The sequence below is a fragment of the Emydura macquarii genome, unplaced genomic scaffold (genome assembly GCF_026122565.2).
Source record: "Emydura macquarii macquarii isolate MOO-44397 ecotype Brisbane River unplaced genomic scaffold, CSIRO-AGI_Emac_v2 contig_2422, whole genome shotgun sequence".
Taxonomy (NCBI): domain Eukaryota; kingdom Metazoa; phylum Chordata; order Testudines; family Chelidae; genus Emydura; species Emydura macquarii.
The window spans coordinates 34,603,985-34,625,564 of record NW_027132559.1 but is presented as its reverse complement, the minus strand read 5'-3'; the positions used below and the strand labels follow the sequence as shown (position 1 = coordinate 34,625,564).

The following is a 21,580-nucleotide window of genomic DNA, read 5'->3' as shown; positions in this document are numbered from 1 at the left end:
TAGGTCTCTTGTCCTTACCTGTCATGGACATGGAGTCACATGATTGTTCCACTCTTAGATTGAAATGAGGGTGCATTGACCAGTGTACCAACCTCTTATTAATCTGCAGATCCAACTGGGTTTTAGGTACCTACATTTTCTCACTTGGAGAACCTGTGATATTGACCAACATCCTTGTTAAAATGAAGTATTTTGGTTTAGTAGTTGAAACAAAGCATTAAAGAAAAAGGGATTTCACAACAAGCCACCTGCACACATATGTGGTCTCCTCTAATATTACACTTCACTGCAAGCTCAGTTAGGTAGACTTTCCTCTTAAGTTACAAGAACAGACTTGAAAAGTTCCAGAGGGGAGCCGTGTTAGTCTGTATACAGCAAAAACAACGAGAGTTCTGTAGCACCTTAAAGACTAACAAATTTCCGCGGGCATAAGCTTTCGTGGGCTGCAATCCACTTTGTATTCTCATAGCCATCTCCATACCTCCTGTGAGGCAGTTTGTCAGACTGTCTCTCCCCAATTGACCTTTCCCATTCAAATTGGTTTCAGTGCTTCTTCCATGACACCTGGCTAGAACCATTAAGGCTACTTACACTGCCATTGAGACTGAATGGATCATTAAGAGATAGACAATGAGTTATAATCACTGGCCTTGTGATTGTATCTCACAGTGGGTGAACATGTTGAAACTGTTTGCTCTCCTAATACATTATCTAAGGCCTTATATACACTAGCACTTATGCCAGCAAAATTTTTGTCACTCAGGGGTTTGAAAAAACACACCTCCTGAGTGACATACATTTTGCTGGCATAAGCACTTGTGTGGACAGTGCTTTGTTGGCAGGAAAGGCTATCCCGCCAACATAGCTACCATCACTCATTTAGGTGGTTTTATTATGTCAGTGGGAGAGCTCTCTTCTGCCGACATAATGCGACTACACAAGTGCTCATACATATGTACCAATACAGCTGAGCTACAGTAAATTTTAAGTGTCGTCTAGCCCTTCGGTTTTTGTCTACACTACAAAGCAAGGTCAACATAAACTGACTTGCGTCGACCCAGTTGTACATGGGTTTATATCTATGTTTGTCTCCCACCGATGTAAGCACGCTATTACAGCGAAACAGTAACAGTCAAATGACACAGAGCCCTGGTTGATGTACTCAGGTCAATGCAATGCAAGTGTAGATATTGTATTATCTCTGTCAACCCTAAAAGTCCACCAGCAGCCGTCCCACAATGCCCAACACTGACCACTCTGGTCACTGTTCCAAACTCCACTACCCAGCAGTCACAGAGAATGAAAACTGCCTCACCCCACTGAAAACCCAGTGAATTTTGAAATGCCTTTTCCTGATTGTTCAGCTTAGGAAGCACACCTAGCAGCTCCCATTGTTGTATGAAACTGCCCAGCTGACCAGTCCAGATTCACTCCAGCACAGAGTAGACAGAAGATATTGGATCTTCTGGCCTGAGGGGAAAAGAGGCTGTGCAAGCACAGCTATGGACTAGCCATAGAAATGTGGACATATACAAGCAGGTTGGACGGGGGGGCAGGAGAAGGGGTATGACTGGGACCAGAAGTAGTGCCACATGAAAGCAAAGCAACTGCAGCAGGCATAGTAGATGACAGAACAAGGAGCAATGGTCTCATGTTGCAGGGGGGAAGGTCTAGGTTGGATATTAGGAAAAAGTTTTTCACTAGGAGGGTGGTGAAGCACTGGAATGGGTTACCTAGGGAGGTGGTGGACTCTCCATCTTTAGAGGTTTTTAAGCTGTGGCTTGACAAAGCCCTGGCTGGGATGATATAGCTGAGGTTAGTCCTGCTTTGAGCAGGGGGTTGGACTAGATGACCTCCTGAGGTCCCTTCCAACTTGAATCTATGACTCTATCAAAAAGGTCAGAGAGGCCAACAGTCAGTCCAGTGCCGGGCCACACACCTACCACTTTTATAAAAAGTTGCATGCCATACTTAGCAGAGAAACCACCACCACATTGCAGATCACCATGGATACCTCCAAGGAGCCCCAGATACAGACCCCTGGCATGAACAGCGGGGAGGAAGCGATGGGGGACATGTAACTGGGGGTAGGCAGTCCAGCTATGCCACTATCCTGGATCCACTGCAGTCCAGTCAGTTGAGCACAGGCCAGCTTGATGCAGGGGAAGGAACCTCAGGTAAGTATGTAAATGTATTTCCTATTACAATGAGGCACACTGCTATCAACTTTTCATTAATGTACTCATACGAGAAGAAGTAGCGGTACAACAAAGAGAGCCAGAGATGCTATCAGCTTTTCATTCCCCTGTAGAGTTAGGTAGGGGAGCCATGCAGAGCAGATTACGTACACAGGGATGTGCCTTGAATCCTCCTGAGAGATTTTGATGAAACATTCATGGAAGTCCCTGCAACCTCTTCCAAAAGTTACTAGGGAGGACAGACTTATTTCTTTCTCCACAGTAGGACAGTCTGTCCAGTCTGCAATAACTTCGGCAGAGGCCATTGCGGTACACTGGCTAGCAGAATATGGGCCCAGGTGGCTTCAGGGCACCAGTAGTATCTGTGCTTTCTCTGCCTTTGTTACCCTCAGAAACGAGATATCAGCTAAAAGTCACCACTGCCTATGGAAAATGGGGTCTGTGTTCAGTGCCATTGCTCTTTACTCAGTTTTGTACAATTGAGCAATTCCCTCCTCATTTCCCTCACCACAAGCAGGCCATATGCCCCATGGCTGGAGCTGCGATGGGGCCATGCACAAGTGTTCTGATGCAGAAATGTCAATAAGCATGTCTTATTTACAACTGTAAGGGAGAAAGGGAAGGGAGTTCTGAACATTAACTTTTGCTTTCCATTGTGACTATACTGACAATACCTCTGTGTGTTTTGTCTGCTGCTGCCCACTGAGACCTTGAGAGGTTCCTTCTCCACACCCACAGAACACCTGAGCCAGATAAGGAAAAAGATGACTTGGGACAACATGTTCAGAGAGATCCTGCAAGCCGGTGCTGCATCAGACCATGAGCAGAGGGGCTAGAGGGTGTGTATTTCAGATTGTATGGAAAAAGGCCCAGGATTCCCAGCAGGAAAAGGAGAGGGAAATGCACCAGGACATAATGGGGCTTCTCTGGCAGAAGCTGAAGACTTTTATGGACCTACAGATTCAATAATCATAGGCTTGCCTCCCTTTGCAGTCCATGGAGAACTCCAGTATAACACCTCCCAACACTTCTACCCCTCCACATTACACATGGCAGCAAGGGCCATATCCCTACCTCTACCACTCCACAGCAGGGAACATTAACAACAACCATACTTCACATACAATGGCCTGTGAGAGCCATGGTTGTTCTATGTGTAGAGCAAATGGATATGAATGTTTTTTCCCCTTGTGAAATTCTGTTCCATTAATTTGTTGGGTTTTTAATGTATTTGCTTATAAGTTGCACAGATTTTTCTTTGCACTGGTACTCGATAAAATTTTATTCTTTGGAGAATAAATAATCTTATTTGTTCACAACATATACTGCAGAATGCCTACTGGTACCTGTCACGCTGGCTGGATTCGGGGGGGCCATTTAGAATATTGTTTGACATCAGTATGTCAAAATCATAATAATTCATGTGAGATATGCCATGTCAGGTACTGTTAGAAAGGCTATAATGCGCTAAGTAAGATGATAATGTGTTAGTAAGATATGTTCATGTGTTATATGTGTAATGGAAGTTATGGATATGGTTGATATACCTGTATTTCAAATTGTGTTGTGTCTGGGTAACGCCCCAGACAGGATGGCTGCAGGGATGGCCTGCTTAATGGCCTATTAAAACATTCACAGGTGCAAGGGGCCCAGGGGGAGAAGCCAGGGATATACCAGATGAGTCACCAGGACTTGCTCATGTGACTCTGGACTCCATTTTGGTTCCTGTGAAATTCCACAAGCAGCATGGCAAGGGCCGGAGGACATAAAAGGCAGGTGCCCGGGATCCATTTTGTCTTCAATCCTGTTCCGCCTGCAGCCACCGATCTACCTCTGGATCAACTCATCTATAAATGAAGCTGGGAAACAAAGGACTGAGACCCATCCATGTATTGGATATACACCAGAGGGACTATACGAGCCTGCTAACTCCACAATTCTTCTAGAAACGTGATATATATGTACTTTCAAATCATTTGTATGTATCTGATTGCTTTAATCCTTTAACATTTCTCTTAAAGTTTGTTTCTTTCTTTTTATAATAAACCTTTAGTTTTAGTTACTAAAGGATTGGCTGGCAGCGTGGTATTTTGGGTAAGATCTAAACTTATATTGATCTGGTACTGTGGCTGACCCTTTGGGGTCAGGAGAAACCTTTCTGGTAAAGAGCATAGAGTTTTAAATAACTGGTCTCTTTACTGGACCTTGTGGCTGATTGGGAGCCGGAGACTGAAATGCAGTAAAGGGGGCTGTGTATATTTGTATATTGGCTTCTTGATAACCGGTGTGGGGAATCAGAAGCACTGTTTGTGGCTCATCGGGAAGTCTGACTTCAGTGTCACCCACCAGTGCTGGGAGAATCTGCTCTCCTTTTGCAGCCTGCCCTGACCTTGGCATTTTCAGGTGGCTACCCTAGGCAAGGATGGGTCACAGTACCTACTGGCACTTACTTGTTGCACAGTGTGACAGAACTCATAGGATCAGTAACAAACAGTGTAACAATTATAGATGTATGCCAAGCGCTACACAATTCCTAACAGGCCCAAAACTGCAGGTCAAGCACAGGCCACCACAATATATTGCTGGGGCTCACTGTTAAAATTATCTTTAGATGCCTCCCTCAGCTGTATAGCTCTGCGTTGAGCTTGAAGAGCTTCATATCTGACTGTTCAAACTCAGCAGACAGTCCCTGCACCTCCACCCTGGCAGCAATTCCCTGCCCTCCCCGCTTCGCTTCACAGAATTATGTAGGACACAGCAGGCTGCTGTAAGCAGTGGGATATTTATTCACCAGATTAGATCTCTGTGGAAAAAAACCAACCCCATCGTCCTTTCAATCTACCAAAAGCACTCTCTGCCATTCTGCACTGGCCGAGCCAGTAGCTGACTCTTTTCTTGATGCTATTGAGGTGGCTGCTGTACAGTCTCATGAGACAGGGAACAAGGTGTGGGCTGGGTCCCCCAGGATCACTACTGGCATTTCAACATCACCCATGGTGATCTGCCACTTGGGAAAGAAAGGCCCTGCTTGCAGGTTTCTGAACAGTCCTGTTTCTTAAAGATACAGATGTCATGCACCTTCCCTGACCAGTCAACACTGAGATCTGTGAAATGTCCCTGGTGATGCGCTAATGCTGCATAACCATAGAAAAGTAGCCTTTTCTGTGGATATAGTCTGGGGCAAGGCAGGCTGGTGCCAAAATAGGGATGTAAGTGTTATCCATTGCTCCACTGCAGTTCAGGTACTCAATCCTGCAAATCAGGAGATGATTAATGGCCCTACACACTTGCACGACAATGCCCCCCCCTCCCCCCCCCCAGTGGATTTTCCAACTCCAAACTGATTTCCCCCGATCGGTGACAATCTGGCATTGCAAGTTTCCAACAAGAGCACCTCTGTGCTGCAGCAACCTGCTGTGGCAACAGGAGGAGGAGGAGGAGGAATGGGAGCAGAGGACAGTCCTCGCTCAAACCCCAGGTTGAAGCTAGTAACCATCTGCAGCCAATCCCACAAACATACCGCCCCCACTGCAGTTTTATGGGGGAGCTTGCAGCAGGCCTGCATCCAGTGCTGCAGGCTGGCCCCACACACCCCATCAGTTGTGTAACATTCTAAAGGAGGGCCCCCTCCCACTTCATGCACAGGAGCCAGCCAATCTTTGTGCCTCCATGGGCCAGCACTGCCCTGGCCATTCTGGCCTTTGGATCCTGCCAGTGGGTCACTTCTTACATTACTGGTATCAACCAGTCTATGGCCTACAGCGCCCTGGACCAATTTTGGGGGTGCCATCATCAGTCATGTGCATGACTACACCCTCTTCTCCTCCAACCCAGCTACCAAGAGGAAAAATATGTGTCCTTCCCAGGTGTCCTTGGAGGGGTAGATGGGACCTACGTGACCATTAGGAAACCACAAGCCCTACAAAAGACACTGCACTTATGGGATGGATATGATGCGGTTTGAAACACCAGATTACAGTTTATGGGTATTGTGGCTGAGTCCCCAGGATTTCACCATAACATGGCTGTAGGGTCACAGTGGGGACAGCAGGAGATGTTCATCAGTGGAGAGCTGCCCCCTGGTTGGCTGTTAAGAGCCTACATATCTTTGAGGATCATGGCCTTACTTCTGTCTTACCTAGCTTCCATTGAGTTCATGGGAAATCAGAATCCTACATGCCTTGGAAGATCAGGGTAGAAGTTCCCTTTCCTCACGTCACCAGATCCAACACGTTCCCCTCTCACCCCATCCAAGGCATGCCTGCCCGATCCATCACTGCCCACTCAGACCCCACCTTATCCTCCCAATAAGATTGGCCAGGTGTCTTAACCCTCTTGCATACATCCTCTACACCGATGACAAATGATATCTCCTGCACTTATGGTTCCTCATCTCCTTCATCGTGCACCCCTCAACTCAGGCAAAGGAGTGGTACACTTGTGCCCATGCCACAATTCAGTCGGTGAGAGAGAGAGCCTTCGGCATCTTAAAGATGCAGTGCAAGTGTCTCCACACTTCTGAACTGACACGCCTTTCTGGGGCTGTACTCTAGTGTAAGATCTTCCTTGCATGATATGTTCTACATAATACTGCAATGCCACACACCCACACAGGAAAAAGGGAAGAGAAGGTGAAGGAGGATCAGCAGATGGTGGGTGTGGCTGCCAAGGAAGAGGTGACACCAGCAACCCACAACAGGCATAGACACAAAGTCAACTGGCCCTTGTCAACCAAGGAAGGAGACTCTAGGAATGACTCCTGAAAGCGATGTTTTAGACCATCAGCCGGTATCTGTTCTTAGCAAACAAGACAGCCAGATTCCAAAGTGCATGCCTTGGTGGCGGGACAGCAGTTACATAATTTAAAAGGTGCATAGTAGAGTGAACAAAGCAGGGTAACACAAATATACATCAACATAAACCCACGTTAAAACACTACTTAGTTAAAAAAAGAAAAAAGAAAACATTGACTTGAAATGCCATATGGTTTTTTACTTGCAGCTAAAAACACAAACTGTTCCAAGTTAAAACACGCTCAGAGTTAAAACACTACAAATGTCATGCTGAGTTAAGATGGCATAGATTGTGCTCTCAGAGAATAAATGGCAAAATCAGGCTTAGTTTAGACAACAAAATAATGCTCGGAACAACAACAGTTAACTAATATGAAGAATGACGGTAAAATAAAGCTCAGAAGAAAAGTAATGGTACCCATTTTAGAAAATTACTATCCAAATATATAACTGGGGGTGGGCTATCAAGGGGTAGTGCTGTAGGGATTCAGGCTATCAGTGAAAGAAGTAATAAAACCATAAACCCACCACTCAATCCCTCCTTCTTCCACGATTTGCTGGTGTAGTGGCCAGAGAGCCCAGGATGCTGGCAGAGGTGGGTCCCACCAGTCTCTGCACATCTCCCCAAGCTGACCCCGGAGGAGTGCCTGGGATGCGCAAAAGCTTCCACTGCCAGGGTTGGGCTCTCTAGCCACTAAACCAGCAAAATGTGGATGGAAGGGCAATGGGGTGGCATTGGGTGAGGAGATGGGGAATGGCAGGTACGGTCTCAGTGGAGATGGGGCAATCTATGGGGAAGTGAGGGTGTTGAGGGTCCAACTTGCTGAGGGGGTGGATCTAGGGAGAAGAACTAGGATAAGGAATGTGGGGAGCAGAATGATTTTTTCTGTGGTTGAGAAGAGCTGCCAGACAGAAGGAGGCAGGAAGGATGTGGGTTAGAAAGTGGGTTAGGAGCTGTGGGAGGGGAAAGACCAAACTGGGATCTGGAGGGGAAAGGGCTGAAGCTAGGGGGACAATACATGGGGTGGATAGGACTGAATGACAGGGACTAAGACATTGGACAAGAGCTGACTGAAGCAGTGAAAGAGAGAATAGGGGGAGGGGGTGATTGTGATGGTTCACAGGGTATGCAGGGCTGTGAGTCATCTTTGTTACCCCCTGCCTCCACTATGAGGGAGTCTTGCTTGTGGTTACTTGGTGTCAGCTACCTAACACCACCAGCTTATTAGACAGTCAAGCACACTTCTTTGGGCTATGCCAGCCCTGGATGGCTTAGGCAGCTCCCTGTCTAGCATGCTGGGTTGCTGGATGGTACTGTGGGGTGCCTATCTCACCCTATTCACTATATAGGGGGCCTTAGGTGCCTGACTTGGCTTGGTAGATTGTAGTGTCGTTCCAGCGATTTTATAGATGCCAAAAGATAGTTACCCTTCCTACCTCCCTTCATGGATCCCACCCTAGGCTACTTAGGCATTGTTGAAAATTTTATCCATACTAGTTTAAATTAGCTGAAGATCTGACTGTATTGTCTATGCATTTATACTGTGTTCCTCGCTTTGGTATCTGATCATTTGTCAGTCAAACGCAGGCCAGTATTACACCTGACAATGACAGGGATCTAGGTCTCACCCAACATTTCAAGATGGCTTGAGGACTTAATCCAGATGAAGATCAATATTAAACATCCAGCAACCACCCTCTGTACAGATACCTGTAGAAACTTTTGAATTAATTTTAATTGGATTTTGAGAAGGTAGCTCAAATGAGCAAACTTGGTAACTTCTCATTGTAAAGATGTCAGTGAGAGAAATGAACAAGCCTGTGCTACAGAATATTACTAGTCAAACACTATTTCTTTTCCTCTGTCTCAGGTAGGAAATTGTGCAGATATCGGGTGTCCTTGACATTGTGACCAAGTTAACAAGATATCTAAATGTCTTGCTGTCCCATTATTATAAGACAGCTATTACATGGGCTGAAATACATTGTTAGAACTGAGAAAATGAATTTGTTTTTGTTATGTTTTTTGTAAAAACAAAATCACTAATTTACAATACATCTTAACATACATGGAAAACATTTTACTGGATTCTGTTCTATAGTTCAGGTTCTTATACTGTGCCTATCCCTGGGGTATCTGAGCACCTAAAATAAGATTAAATAAAGTGTAACTGCTGAGTAGTCTTTACCTTAACTATTTATTTTCCTTTAAAAATGAATATTCTGGCAACAAATCTTCCTCATGTTGAAGCAGTTGGTTTTTCTGTTAAATACATTTCTCCCTGAATAACTGAACAAAAATAACTGCTGCTTTTATTGTTGATCAAAAATATAAACTAGAGACCATGTTTAAACCTGTGTGCCTAAATTAGGCAGCTAAATCCACACCAAGAAATCTAAATAAAAGTGGGTAGATGTGCTGTGAACCTCCAGGCCTTATTGTTGCCTGTCAGCTCTGTGTTCTTGGGGAACCAGGGCGCAAAACCCCTTCTCTCTCTCTCTGGCTCACCTGAATCCGCCCCCCCCCCCCCCTCTGCTTGAACCAGAAACCAAAAGCAATGAAAAGACAGTGGGAGACACACCTAAACCCCTCCAAACAAGGGTGATAGGATTAAGGCAACTCCCCTAGCCTCATCTACATCAAAGATGTAAAAAGGAGACATCTCAATTAGCACATTGAATGGAGAACAGAAACCTCATCTACATCGAAGATGGAACAAGAATTAGCATAGCGAATGGAGAACCAAGCTCCAAAGCAGGAACCGCATTGAACTATGGGATTGGCAAAGCAGGGACACACTGCATGATGGGAGATCTCTGCTCCTGATGTAAATGAACCCACCCCTGCACATACCCAGCTCCGCAGTTATCAGGCCATTCTAGTTATTGATATGCAAAACACTGAATCTGCCTGATTGCATTGTGAGCTCCCTCAAGGAACACTGCCCATAGCCAGGAATGATCAGCTCCTATTGTCCGGGATAAAGAAAACCACTCTGGGATACTCCCTTGAGTCATTGTTTACCCATAAACAAACCTGGTGTTCTCCAAAAACCCCTACCCAAGTTCAAACATCTGGTTCTGATGCCTGGATCCAAATGCTGCATCAGCTCCACTGGGACTTCCCCTTTTCCTGACGGATCGTGTTGGGGGCTCTGCCTGTCTCAAACACTCCGGACCCTAAGCTGAACAGCCTGTCTCCTGGAAACCTCTGAACTGCACGGAGTGGTGAGCCGCTCTCCACATCTTCCGTCAACACACTCTCTCTCTCTCTCTATCTTTTAGTCCAAGTATAACTTTGTACTTTTGTAATCAAACCTGGGCTAGCCTTCTCCAATACCCCAACTGTAATTGTGTAGTATTGTAAACGTTTGATTGTTTTTCTCTCCTTGAATGGTATTACTATTAGTATCATAAGTTTTATATACCTGGCAATAAAATAACTCTTATAATGACGCTGGTTTCCAGTCTCTCTCTCCAAACTTCATTTACTCCTTTGTGCTCTTGGCTTTCCTATCTTGCTCTGCAGCAACGCTTCTTTTACCTAAGCCAAAGATCCCCGGAGTGCTCAAAAATCCCATGGGGTTTGCTCATCAAGGGGGTTACTGCTGGAACAATTGTGGAGTGACAGGGGAGGCAGCTGAGAAGTGCTGCTCTGCCTAGCCTATAGAGTCCAGGATCATATAAGGGTGGCAGCTGAATGTGCTGTTTGACCCAGCCTGATTGAGTCCAGGGGCAAATAAGGGGGGCAGCTGAAAAGTGCTGTTTGAACCCAGCCTGCTCAGAAGTGTGCTCTATTCTGGTGCGGTGCAAAGGGGCATATAAGGGTGACCGCTGAAAGTGCTGTGTCACCCAGCCTGTTGAGTTCAGGGACATATAAGGGGTCAGCTGAGAGTGCTGATAGCCCGGTCCACTCAGACGCACTTGGTTAATCTGGAATGTGTGTGTATATGTGGGGGGTTTATTTGAATCTGGGGCTGGGTCCAGTTCTGAAAACCTTAGGTCCAGCAGGATAGCTCCATTGGGAGGGGACTTGTAGCCATATGAACACCCAAGTAACACCAGCAGTACATTAATAGAATCACACACTCCCTTCCAGGAAAGTAACCCTAATAAATGAGTGAACCCCAAGGTGATGGGCATTTACTTAGGTACCTAGCTTTAGGCTCCCAGTTTTGAAAGTTTTGGCCTGTATACCTTATAATAATGCTACTAAGTTTGACTAGGATGATGTGCCTTTAAATTAAAAGTCTCAGCTTGTGCTGATTGGAGAGAGAGAGTTGCTATTACTCTGACCTGTGAGATCAAGGGTCCATGTGACACATATTAATGCCACCTTCCTCTTAGCCATGTGAAAAAGTCTGGATTTCATCCTTTGTGTGTGGAGAGTGACCTGATTATGCCTGATAGTGTGTAGATCTGAAACTGGGAATCCAAGTGGATCTATAGCAGAGTGATGAGTTATGTGGTTCCTCTGTACAAGCTACAAGAGGGTTAATCTAGGATGCACGTCTGTCAAGAAAAGCTATTACTGCTCATGCAATCTACATACTTTAGTTTTATGTAAAGAACTTACATTAAAGACTGTGACTGATTTGTTTACAAGTGATTCAGAGCTGGAGTCTTATACTATGCTTGTCACAGGCCACACAGACGCTTTCCATCTGAAAATATTAGCTGCTAATATTCTTTTTCTAATTATTCTTTTGGGAGAGGGGTGTTGTTCATTTCCTACAAATTCAGTGTATTTTTTTAGATTTTTAGCTCCAATTTAGCAGAGGCTCATTATTTTTCAACTGTGTTGGAGAAAATAGTGCAGCCAAAAGGCACCTGAATGTCCCTACTTTACTCTCATGTTTATTGCAGAAGTTCTTGCTTCTGTTTTCCCTTATGGGATTGTTAGTTTTTACAGTTTCTAAGATTATTGAATAGCTGCTTAATTTAGTTTTCCAGTAATGTGACAGAAATATTACTGATACAGCCACCTCCCATCATCCATAGTAGTAATTATATCATACTCTCCATCTCTCCCCAGGTATATTGTCTGACTCACTCGCTCTGTACTAATTTGACTGTATTTATAACATACATTCTGCTCACACCCAGGGATGACTGTTAAAATAACCACCTAGAATGCACAACCTTTATAGAAAGAATACAGTAATAGATCTTAAGTGGAGCTGGGTGATATATTCATAGAGTAACTGAGTTGATGAAGCTGGTATTATTTTTCTTTTTGCTAATTATTTGCAAACACACTGATTATTTTATGACTCTGTTGATTCCAGATTGTTCAATGAACACTGTACCTAAGTGTATTTCCAGTTGTTCTCCAATTATTTCACTTTCTTCTGCAATTTCCCTTTTGTGATCACATGCGATAGCATGTCTCTGAAGGTGGGGTGGGGGAACATAAGGAGAGGAAGGAGGAAGACACACATTTAATTTTCAGAGTAGATATGGTTCATGTTCTTTTTTTGTGGTCTGTGTATGTAAGACTAAATTGTGACAATTTGATGTTAAAATGCAGTCATTTCAAAGGCTACCTGGAGGAACTGTACCTTTGTAAACAACAATATAGTAGGTTATTTCAATGATCTGCCCAGATTACTGCATGCCACAAGAGACAGCATCTCTCTCATTATACTTATTCTCAAGGTTACTGGCTCATATTTGCTCAGTGGTATAAGTAAGCAAAAACTATCCAATGACTTTTTGATGATGTGTGAAATGAGCCACTAGTTTGAATCCTAATGGACAAGTTTCCACATCACAAAACTACCATCAGAGTTAGCACTATTGGTGCTTCATTGGGAGTCTTAACAGAATGGCCAAGGACTGAATAGACATGGAGGCTGTACTATTGCTGATCCACACTAGTGATCCCTGCAGGTCAGGGGTGATGGACATTTATAACTGTGTGTTCACGCATGTGTACCTGCAAGCCTGCACTGCTACTGCCTGTGCTATACTTTAAATTTTAAGGACATCAACCTCTAGGGCTATCAAGCCAGCATCTCTTCCAAACAATAAATCCTTGAAAACAAAACAACACTCCTTCTCTTCATCCTTAAAAACACTTTCTTGTAGCTCAAACCTAAGTTACTCTCCTGAAAGAAAGAATCGATTTCTCTGGTCCAAGTGGGTTGACCACTTAATGCTTTCCCAGGAGTGTGAGGGGATAAGGTGTATCTTGCGGATAAACAATCCATCTTTGTGACTCAACCAGCACTACCAGCAATGGGGAATCTTGAAGTGCCCTTGGAAACTGAAGACCAAAATCAGCCCTAGTGTTAGTGGTGCCTCTCCTATTGAAGTCCAGGAGCTGAACTGGACGATTAATGTGTCACACACACACTTCACTAGCCAGTGGATGAGGAAAGCGGGCTCTGCTATGGAGCCTGGCCATTTTATGTAGCAGTAGAACAGAATCCACCTACAAATTCATTTGCTTGAATGTTAACAGTGGGTTGTTGGTGTGACTTTTTTTGCGTGAATCTTTGAAAATATCAGCCCTAGTGAAGTTTGCATTCTGCCTAATAGTAGCACACCTGTTAATTACCAAAACAATTCAAAAAGACAAAACATAATGAACTTTGGGTTTTTTTCCCTCCACTGTAATCCTGAGACAGTCATTTTTTATTCCATGTGAAGAAAATCATGTCGGAGGCTACTAATCATCAATTTGCTACCACTGAAACTAGCACAGCTGGCAGATGGGTATTTTAATGTATTTCTAGATTAAGCAAGGCAGTTTAAAGAAAACTTCATGCAAAAATTCAATCTGCTATGGGTTTAAAATAAAGTCCTCATCTGTGCTGTGGTAGAAAGAATAGCTACCTTATGTTTTATCATATTGCAGTGGATTATCTTTCTAATGAAGCTTGTATCCCCTAAAGCATTCTTGAGATATTTTGTGTTCACATAGGTCTATAATACTGCAATGGTGTAGATTTAGTGAGTTGAAGAGTGGATTTTCCTTTTAGCGATGCTCTATCAGGACTCCTTTCCTAAGAAATTAAAACTGTAAATGAAAGCAATTCATACACTCAAGGCCAAGCAGAATGCTGTATATTGATTTCACTGGGCTATGGTAATGTCACCATGTTGGCTCTTTTGCAAAATTAGCAAAGGTCTTGAAAAGAGAGAGAATTTAAAGTTTGTTTCTTGTTCATATTGATATGTAATAATATCTTATATTCTCTTAATGTAACTTTAGGGACCCTGCTGCCTAGTGGAATCCACAGCCCTGATTCGGGCACCCAGACTCCCTGTACAATGCTTGGGGACAATTAGGGATCTAAGAATGGGATTCACAGAAGCCAGCACACTAAGAGTGGAGCTGCCTAAGCTAACCAATAGTGAATGTCAAGGAGAGGAGTAGGGCGAGTGCCAACCATGGGGCAATAGCATTGTTCTGACTCTCTCTCTCTGGCCAAGAGCTGAGGGAGAATGAAATCTTAATTTGCCTTCAGTTTCAACCAAAGTATACTCGTTAGCAGTGTTACACATCTATAAAATCTGGCTTGTAAATTACAACATGCATAAACAAGACAAAAGTTATTACATTAACCATATCTGACTAGATACTTGTGCCTATTATCGATTTTCTGGAATGTATCAGATATGTTAATACACATCCCATCTTAAGCTGTAGCACTAGGAATCTGATCACAGAATTTAACATTGGAAGAGATCTATTAGATAACCTTGCACCAGTTCTAAGTTGCTCCCTGCTGTAAAAATGTTAGTTCACTGTACACAGACTAGTTTTAAAAGTGCCACTGGGGTTTCCACCCTTTCTCTCAGGAGATTATTCCACGGGCTAATCGACCTCACAAACAGGAATGTTTTTTTCTGATATTTAGTAAAAATTTTCCATATCTTAATTTCAACTATTATGACTAGTTTTATGGTACTAAATAACTCCTCTCTGTGATATAGTTTGGATGCAGAAGGATATCAACATCCACCTTTTTAGCCCTTAATAGCCTTCTGTAATGCAAAGTTGCCATTTATAGGAACTTTCCCCTGCATGCCTTTCTGTATGTGGACAGGGCATGGCAGAAGGCTTTAGGCCATTTGAATTTGTGAATAAAGTGGCCATTCTGTGATTACTTACTGTTCCCTCGCTTTTCCATTAGGTAAGTATTCTTAAACTTTGTTATCTTTTGTCTATTTTTAATTCCTGTCTTCCTGAGATGGCATATTCCCATTTTCTTCTTCCTTAGTGGTTGCTCCTTTCTGATGTTTATAGACTCTTCTCCTGTTCCACCTTTCTCTTTTATCCTCACTGTGCCAAGCTATGTATATGTAGCTCTTTTTATTTTTCCCCCAACAGCACCCTCAGTAGCTTCCCCTCTTTGTTAATCTCTTCGTTAATGATGTTCTGTAAACTCTAACTTCTTATTTCCCAATGGAGAAATAATGCATCATGCCCTTCAGTGGTGCAAGAATGTCTAATACATGTTAATGTACTAGGAGGTTGGAGGTAAGGTTTTGTGTTATAGTGAAATTGAGTAGACTGTGATGGGCATATTGTATTACTTTATATGCTGAAAAACATCTGGGACTTATTCAAAGACATGGAAGTGCTATGTGGGATTTAGTGTTACAAAAAATTCTGAATTTTCAAAAATTTGACAAACCTTTTGCAGAAAAAACAACATTTGCTATTTTTTGACCAGCTTAAAAGAGTCAAAATAGGCTGAAAATTCAATTTTTTGAAGCAACTTCAATGAAAAAAATTGAAAAGAACCCCACCAAAATTCTTAATCAGCTATATTTCATAGATTCATACATTATAAGGCCAGAAAGGACCACTGTGATCATCTAGTCTGACCTCCTGTGTCATAGGATTTCCCTGAATTAAATCCTGTTTGAACTAAAGCATCTCTCTTAAAAACATCCAGTCTTGAATTAAAAATCGCTACTGATGGGAAATCCACCACAACCCCTGGTAAATGGTTTCAGTGATCAAATACCCTCACTTTATTTCCACTCTGAATGAGTTTAGCTTCAACTTCCAGAAATTTCCAAAGTGCCCCAATACCTCTTCTTCTCTTTTTATCTTTCATCTTTTGTCAATTTCCATCATAGCAAAAGATTAACGATGGGATGCCACAAGTTTCCATGTTAATTCAGGTGTTCATTAGCAATCAGTGATCCAGAAAGGGAGGTGAGTAAATAGATAGATTTGTATCATCTGCAAAAAAGAAAGATGTTATTATAGAAAGGTACAGCATGGCCTTGATGTTCAGAGGTACTGAGCACCTGCAGATCCCATTGATTGTTGCTAGAGTTGCAGGTGCTCTGCACTTCTGAAAATAAGACTCTATGGGATGACAACAACAAACATTTTCCAGTCCAGTCAGGACTCCTGAAATAAATTGCTTCCAGTTTGGAATATTTCCCAAATAGTCAGTCAGTCTGTATACAATAACTTCTTTTAGTTAATTAGTGAGCTGGAATTTTAAATTGAATCTCCCCCAAAAAACAATTTTAAAAAATGGAGTACAGTGTAAACAACAGTGATGCAGCAAAGGCAGGGGTGTAACTAAATTAAAGTTGAAGATGTATAAAGACAATTGTATGAATTACAAATACCAATTATTTTTCTATCAAGTTTATGGAGGGGATGGTATGATGGGACAGCCTAATTTGGCAATTAACTGATCTTTGACTACTAGCTGTAAATATGTCCAATGGGCTGTGATGGGATGTTAGATGGGGTGGACTCTGATTTACTACAGAGAATATTTTCCAGGGTATCTGGCTGGTGAGTCTTGTCCACAGGGTTTAGCTGATCACCATACGTGGGGTCAAGAAGGAATTTCCCCCAGAGCAGATTGGTGAGGCCCTAGGGGATTTTTGCCTTTCTCTGCAGTATGGGACACAGGTCACTTGCTGGTGGATTCTCTGTATATTGAAATCTTTAAACCATGATTTGAGAACTTCAGTAACTCAGTCATAGGTTAGGGGTCTATTACAGAAGTGGGTGGGTGAGGTTCTGTGGCCTGAATTGTGCAGGAGGTCAGACTAGTTTATTATAATAGTCCCTTCTGACCTTTAAAGTCTATGAGTCTAAATAAAAAGCCAAGAAAATATCAAAGATCCTTCACTATGAACTCCTAGAAACCTCCATTTCTGACTTTGCTGTTGTCAAACTAAAATGAGCATATCCTGCACCGTTGGGTACTACTGGCACAAAGCATGGTTTGTTCTAGAAACTGTTATCTGCAGAAACAGTGTGGTAAGAAGTCAGCATTTGCTATATAATTTTCAAGCGGAAAGAGAGAAATAACCTAAGAGCATGGAACAGCTGTTGGCTCCTTGCTGAAATTTAGTGTTTTTTTGGTTGGCCCTCTCCCAATACCAGGAGAAAGAGAAAAGGCCAAAGAGGAGTCAGGATACTGGGACTTACAGGTTCCCAGGTCCATCGGGCAGAGGCCAGCACTCCAACTCATCCAGACTGACAGGGTGAACAGGCCAAGGAGAGGGTCAGTGAGGGCCTGTCCTCCATGTGAGCTAGGGTTACCAGGGCAGAGCCCAGGAGTGTGCCACAGCCCAGAGCCAGAGCAGCCACAGTAACAGCTGAAACAGCATGAAAGCGACAGTGGTGGGTTGAGTCTCCAGTTCTTGCAGCAAGTTGTGTGAGCTGCTCCAAGGAGAGAGGAAGAGGATGCCCAAATTCTGTCAAGAGGACATGAAGTGCCAGATGCAGAGGGGAATATCAGCAGGGCCAGAACCGAAGGTGGAGAACGGGTTCTGCCCACATATAGAGTCCAAATCCAGCTTTGGGGAGTGACATCTGCAGCATCAGTGCATCCAGGTCCAGGGAGAAGACAGTGGACTCATACATTTTTTGTAACTGTAAAGTTTATTACACTATAGAGACTGCTGCACTGAACCTTATCCAAGCCATTTCCTCACCATGCTTTGTAGGGTTCTTTAATCCCCAAAGAAACGGCTTTGGTGTAAATAAATTGTATATATGTTTAAGTGAATTGCAATGACTATGGGTTAAAAGGATAACAAGTGAGTTAGGAGTATTCTGGAGTAGGGGGGGCCTTCATCCCTGCTCAGAGTTGCCCACAGAGAGACTGAGGTAAATATCCAATCTTGATTTCAACATTGTCAGTGATGGAGAATTCACCCCGATTCTTGGTAAATTGTTCCAGTGGTTAATTATCTTCACTGATAAAAATTTACAATTTATTGTGGGGCGGGTTTCACTCTTTGGGTCTTCATGAAACATTTTGAAAGGTCTTGGTTTTGTCCTGATATGAAATGGGAAACTTCTTGAAAATGTTTCATGGGATGGGAAAACTGTTTCCTGCTCAACAATACTAAACATGTTAAAATGAGGGCTTATTCATAATTGTCTGAGTAAATACTTTGGCAACATTAATTTTTTTGCACATAGTATCCTTAGATTTACTGACAGGCACATAACAAAGACGACAAGTGTAATGCTGAATACTTATAAAACAAAGGAAAGAACATAAAGGTATTTGTTATTTCAGTGTGATGCGTGGCTTGTTCTAATCTGTTTAATTAGTAGGTTAAAATTTAACAGTAATGTAAAACGAGTGAGGCATGAGAGCAGGAGTTAGTGGATGATGGAGAAGAAACTTTGAAGACGTGAGTCTTTAAGAGAGACTTCCACAGTTGAGGCAGTCTTGCTTTCAATAACAACACATGAACAATAGTTGAGAAATGGTGGCATCAGTGTTCAAGCTATACAATGTTTAAATTACAAGATAACAATTTTCGTTCTGAGCCAAAGATTAAGAATCCATGTACTTTAATCAACCAGCAATGTTTGTCCTAAAATAATTTTCTCTTATGTCAAAATGTAGCATTCCCAACATTGCTCATAATTTGCAATTCAATATAAAATTCCATAAAAATATAGCATAGATTGACATTTAATACAGCTGCCCATGAAGCATAACCATGGAGGTTATTTATCCTTCTGTCAGCCAAACTAATAGGTTTATTCTTTTCTCAATGCACACACACATCTTCTATTGACATTAGCATTATGTGTCCTGATAAAACCAATCCTGCACCATTTAAGTCAGTGGGAGTCTTGCTATTGACTTAAGGAGAGCATGATTGTCACATACGCAGTACAGACTTCTAATTTAATGCTAGCTACTTGCAGCCAAGTTCTGCCTTCCATTCTGTAGCATATATTTTTGAAATGTAAATTTGTACTTTATTAATAAAGTTTATTGTAGTTCTCAATATGCCATTACAAATTGTTCCTCTTTTTCTTGATGACGGATAGGAAAAGCCTGAACATTCATAAGGACTTGTCTATCCTCTTTCTTTGTTGGTGGCCTCTAAGATTGACAGGATGACTAATAGGATTATGACTACAGCTGCATGAATAACTAATTTTTCAGTTCACGGGCAGTTCTGAAAAAAAATCTAAAAATAAAATCTTTTAGGAAAACTTTTGGTGGAATTTTTGGCAAATTGAAAAGTCGGAAAAAATGTTTAGGATGGAATGAAATGTATCATTTGACCCACTGTGGAACATTTTGTTTTGTGTTTGGGCATTTTTACCCTTTTTTAAAAATAAAAGCAACAAGTTAGGGGATTAGGTGCCACTGGCATTCACAAAATGAAGAAGTAGATAGCAATGACCCCTTTATATCCTAATGATTAGGACACTTCTATGACTTGGGGAGGGGGAAGAGACCTGAGTTCTATCCTTTCCCCTCTCCCTTGGTGAATGCCTTAATCACTGGGCTACAGGGGAGGTTCCACTACTAGCTTGGTTTTATGCATACCAGTGGCACCTAAGTCCCCTTGTGAATCTAGCAAAAAAAAAAAAAAATCAAAACTGTTGTTTCACAAACATCAAAAAGAAACATTACGGCATTTCTGAAAAAAAAATAAATTCTTTTCTGACTAAAATAATTCACCAGAATTGACACAAATTCGCAAAGTGTTTTGATTGACCCCTATCTGCAATTTTATGCCCCCCAAAAATGTTTTGGCTGGAAAATTTTCCTGAGCTCTAATCACAATATTGCAAATTAAATTCTGGCTCCATAAAGTCTATGGCAGAACTCCCATTAACTTTAGCAGCACCTGAATTTCACCCTATAGGAGGCAAAAAATTTAAATCTGAAAAACTCAGATAGGAAAAGATTTTTATCGGACTATTTATAACGGGTTCCCCCCACAACTAATTAATTCAAACTCTTGATGCACTTGGGAGAAAAGCTATCCTTGTTAAAGTCTTGCATGTTCACCAGTTCAATGGAAGACAGAGAGAACTGCTTTTTCAATTCTCTAGTCCTCCAGCAAAGAGAAGGGGAGGAATTTGGGTCTCAAAATGTTTCATTTTGCTGAGTTTCAGGAAGGGTTCTGTAGACCACTGCTGGACCCCAGACCATTGATCTTTCTGATACTTCTAATATTAAAAATCAAACAAGAAATGTGCTTTTTTTTAATGGGGAAGGGAAAAAAAAAAAACACCCACCCCCAAAAAACAAGCCCTTTCAGGCCTTTTTAAGCAAAAGCACCAAAAAATAGGGTGCAGTTCCCCTCCCCCCTTATGATCACCTTAAATTACAGATGACATGCATCCTGACAGTAATTCCAATTTATATCATATAGAAAGATGAAAACAACTTCTAAACATATTAATAGCCATGTTATACATGCTGCTCAAGAGCATTCATGAATGTTACAAATACCTGGTGATACATTGTAATGGTCTCCAGTGTTAATATACAGATTTAATAGCATTATACTAACCTCTTTTCAATGAAGTCCAGTATTTCAGAACATGCCTGAAATCTACTTATACTTTCTCATTCTTAGGTGGGGAAGGTTAGTAGTGGCTCCACATTTTAGAACATACTTCTGTTAGTGATCCAAAGCTGTCTTCAAAGAAACTGTTTGTTCTGCCCTCTCATCTAAAAATAATCCCTGAGTTGGCAGCAATTACAGAAGGGATGTGAGAACAGAAAAAAGATCAAACCTCAGAAAAAGAGCATAATTAAGAGGGACTGAGATGCTTAGTAAATCATATGTGAAATGGATTAATGCAGACACATAGAATAAATAATGATGTATAGACAAAGACTCAGAATTCTTAACTTGTTAGTTGCTAAGAAATATACATGTTAAAGTCCAATTAATGATCAAAATTGTTTTCATTGGCAGCTCATTAAACACAACAGATGGCCAGTGATTTCTGGTAAGAGAGTTGGAGTTTACAAACTTGAATTTTTAATGAGTAATTAGATACATGAATGCTGATAAGGGAAATCTTTTATCACAGCCTCCTCCCATTGCTTAAAAAGAATCCATGTCATTATGCTACAACAATCTGCGGTGAGCAGACGCACACGTTTGTGTTCAGATGTCAGGTATGCTACAGAATGCAACATTTTGTAAATGTCACAGAATCCAATCTGGACTTCAGTCACTGTGTTCTCTCTTTATTTTACGCCATCTCCTTTGAGTCCCTCAAAATTTTGTAGATGTGGTTAATTTAGGAACATTTTGTGTCTTAAAGACCCACATATTTAATTGTAATGGCTGAAATTTGGGTTTATGATA

The 21,580-nt window shown here is 42.1% G+C and overlaps 1 long non-coding RNA gene across 1 annotated transcript; it reads right to left on the bottom strand.

Moving 5' to 3' along the window:
- Nucleotides 1–13,865: 13,865 nt before the first annotated feature.
- Nucleotides 13,866–20,898, bottom strand: LOC137162146 (uncharacterized). Its single transcript, XR_010922299.1, has 3 exons — nt 20,771–20,898; nt 16,044–16,196; nt 13,866–14,001 (listed from the first exon to the last, which is right to left on the bottom strand). It is a non-coding gene; the product is annotated as an uncharacterized lncRNA (long non-coding RNA).
- Nucleotides 20,899–21,580: the final 682 nt, after the last annotated feature.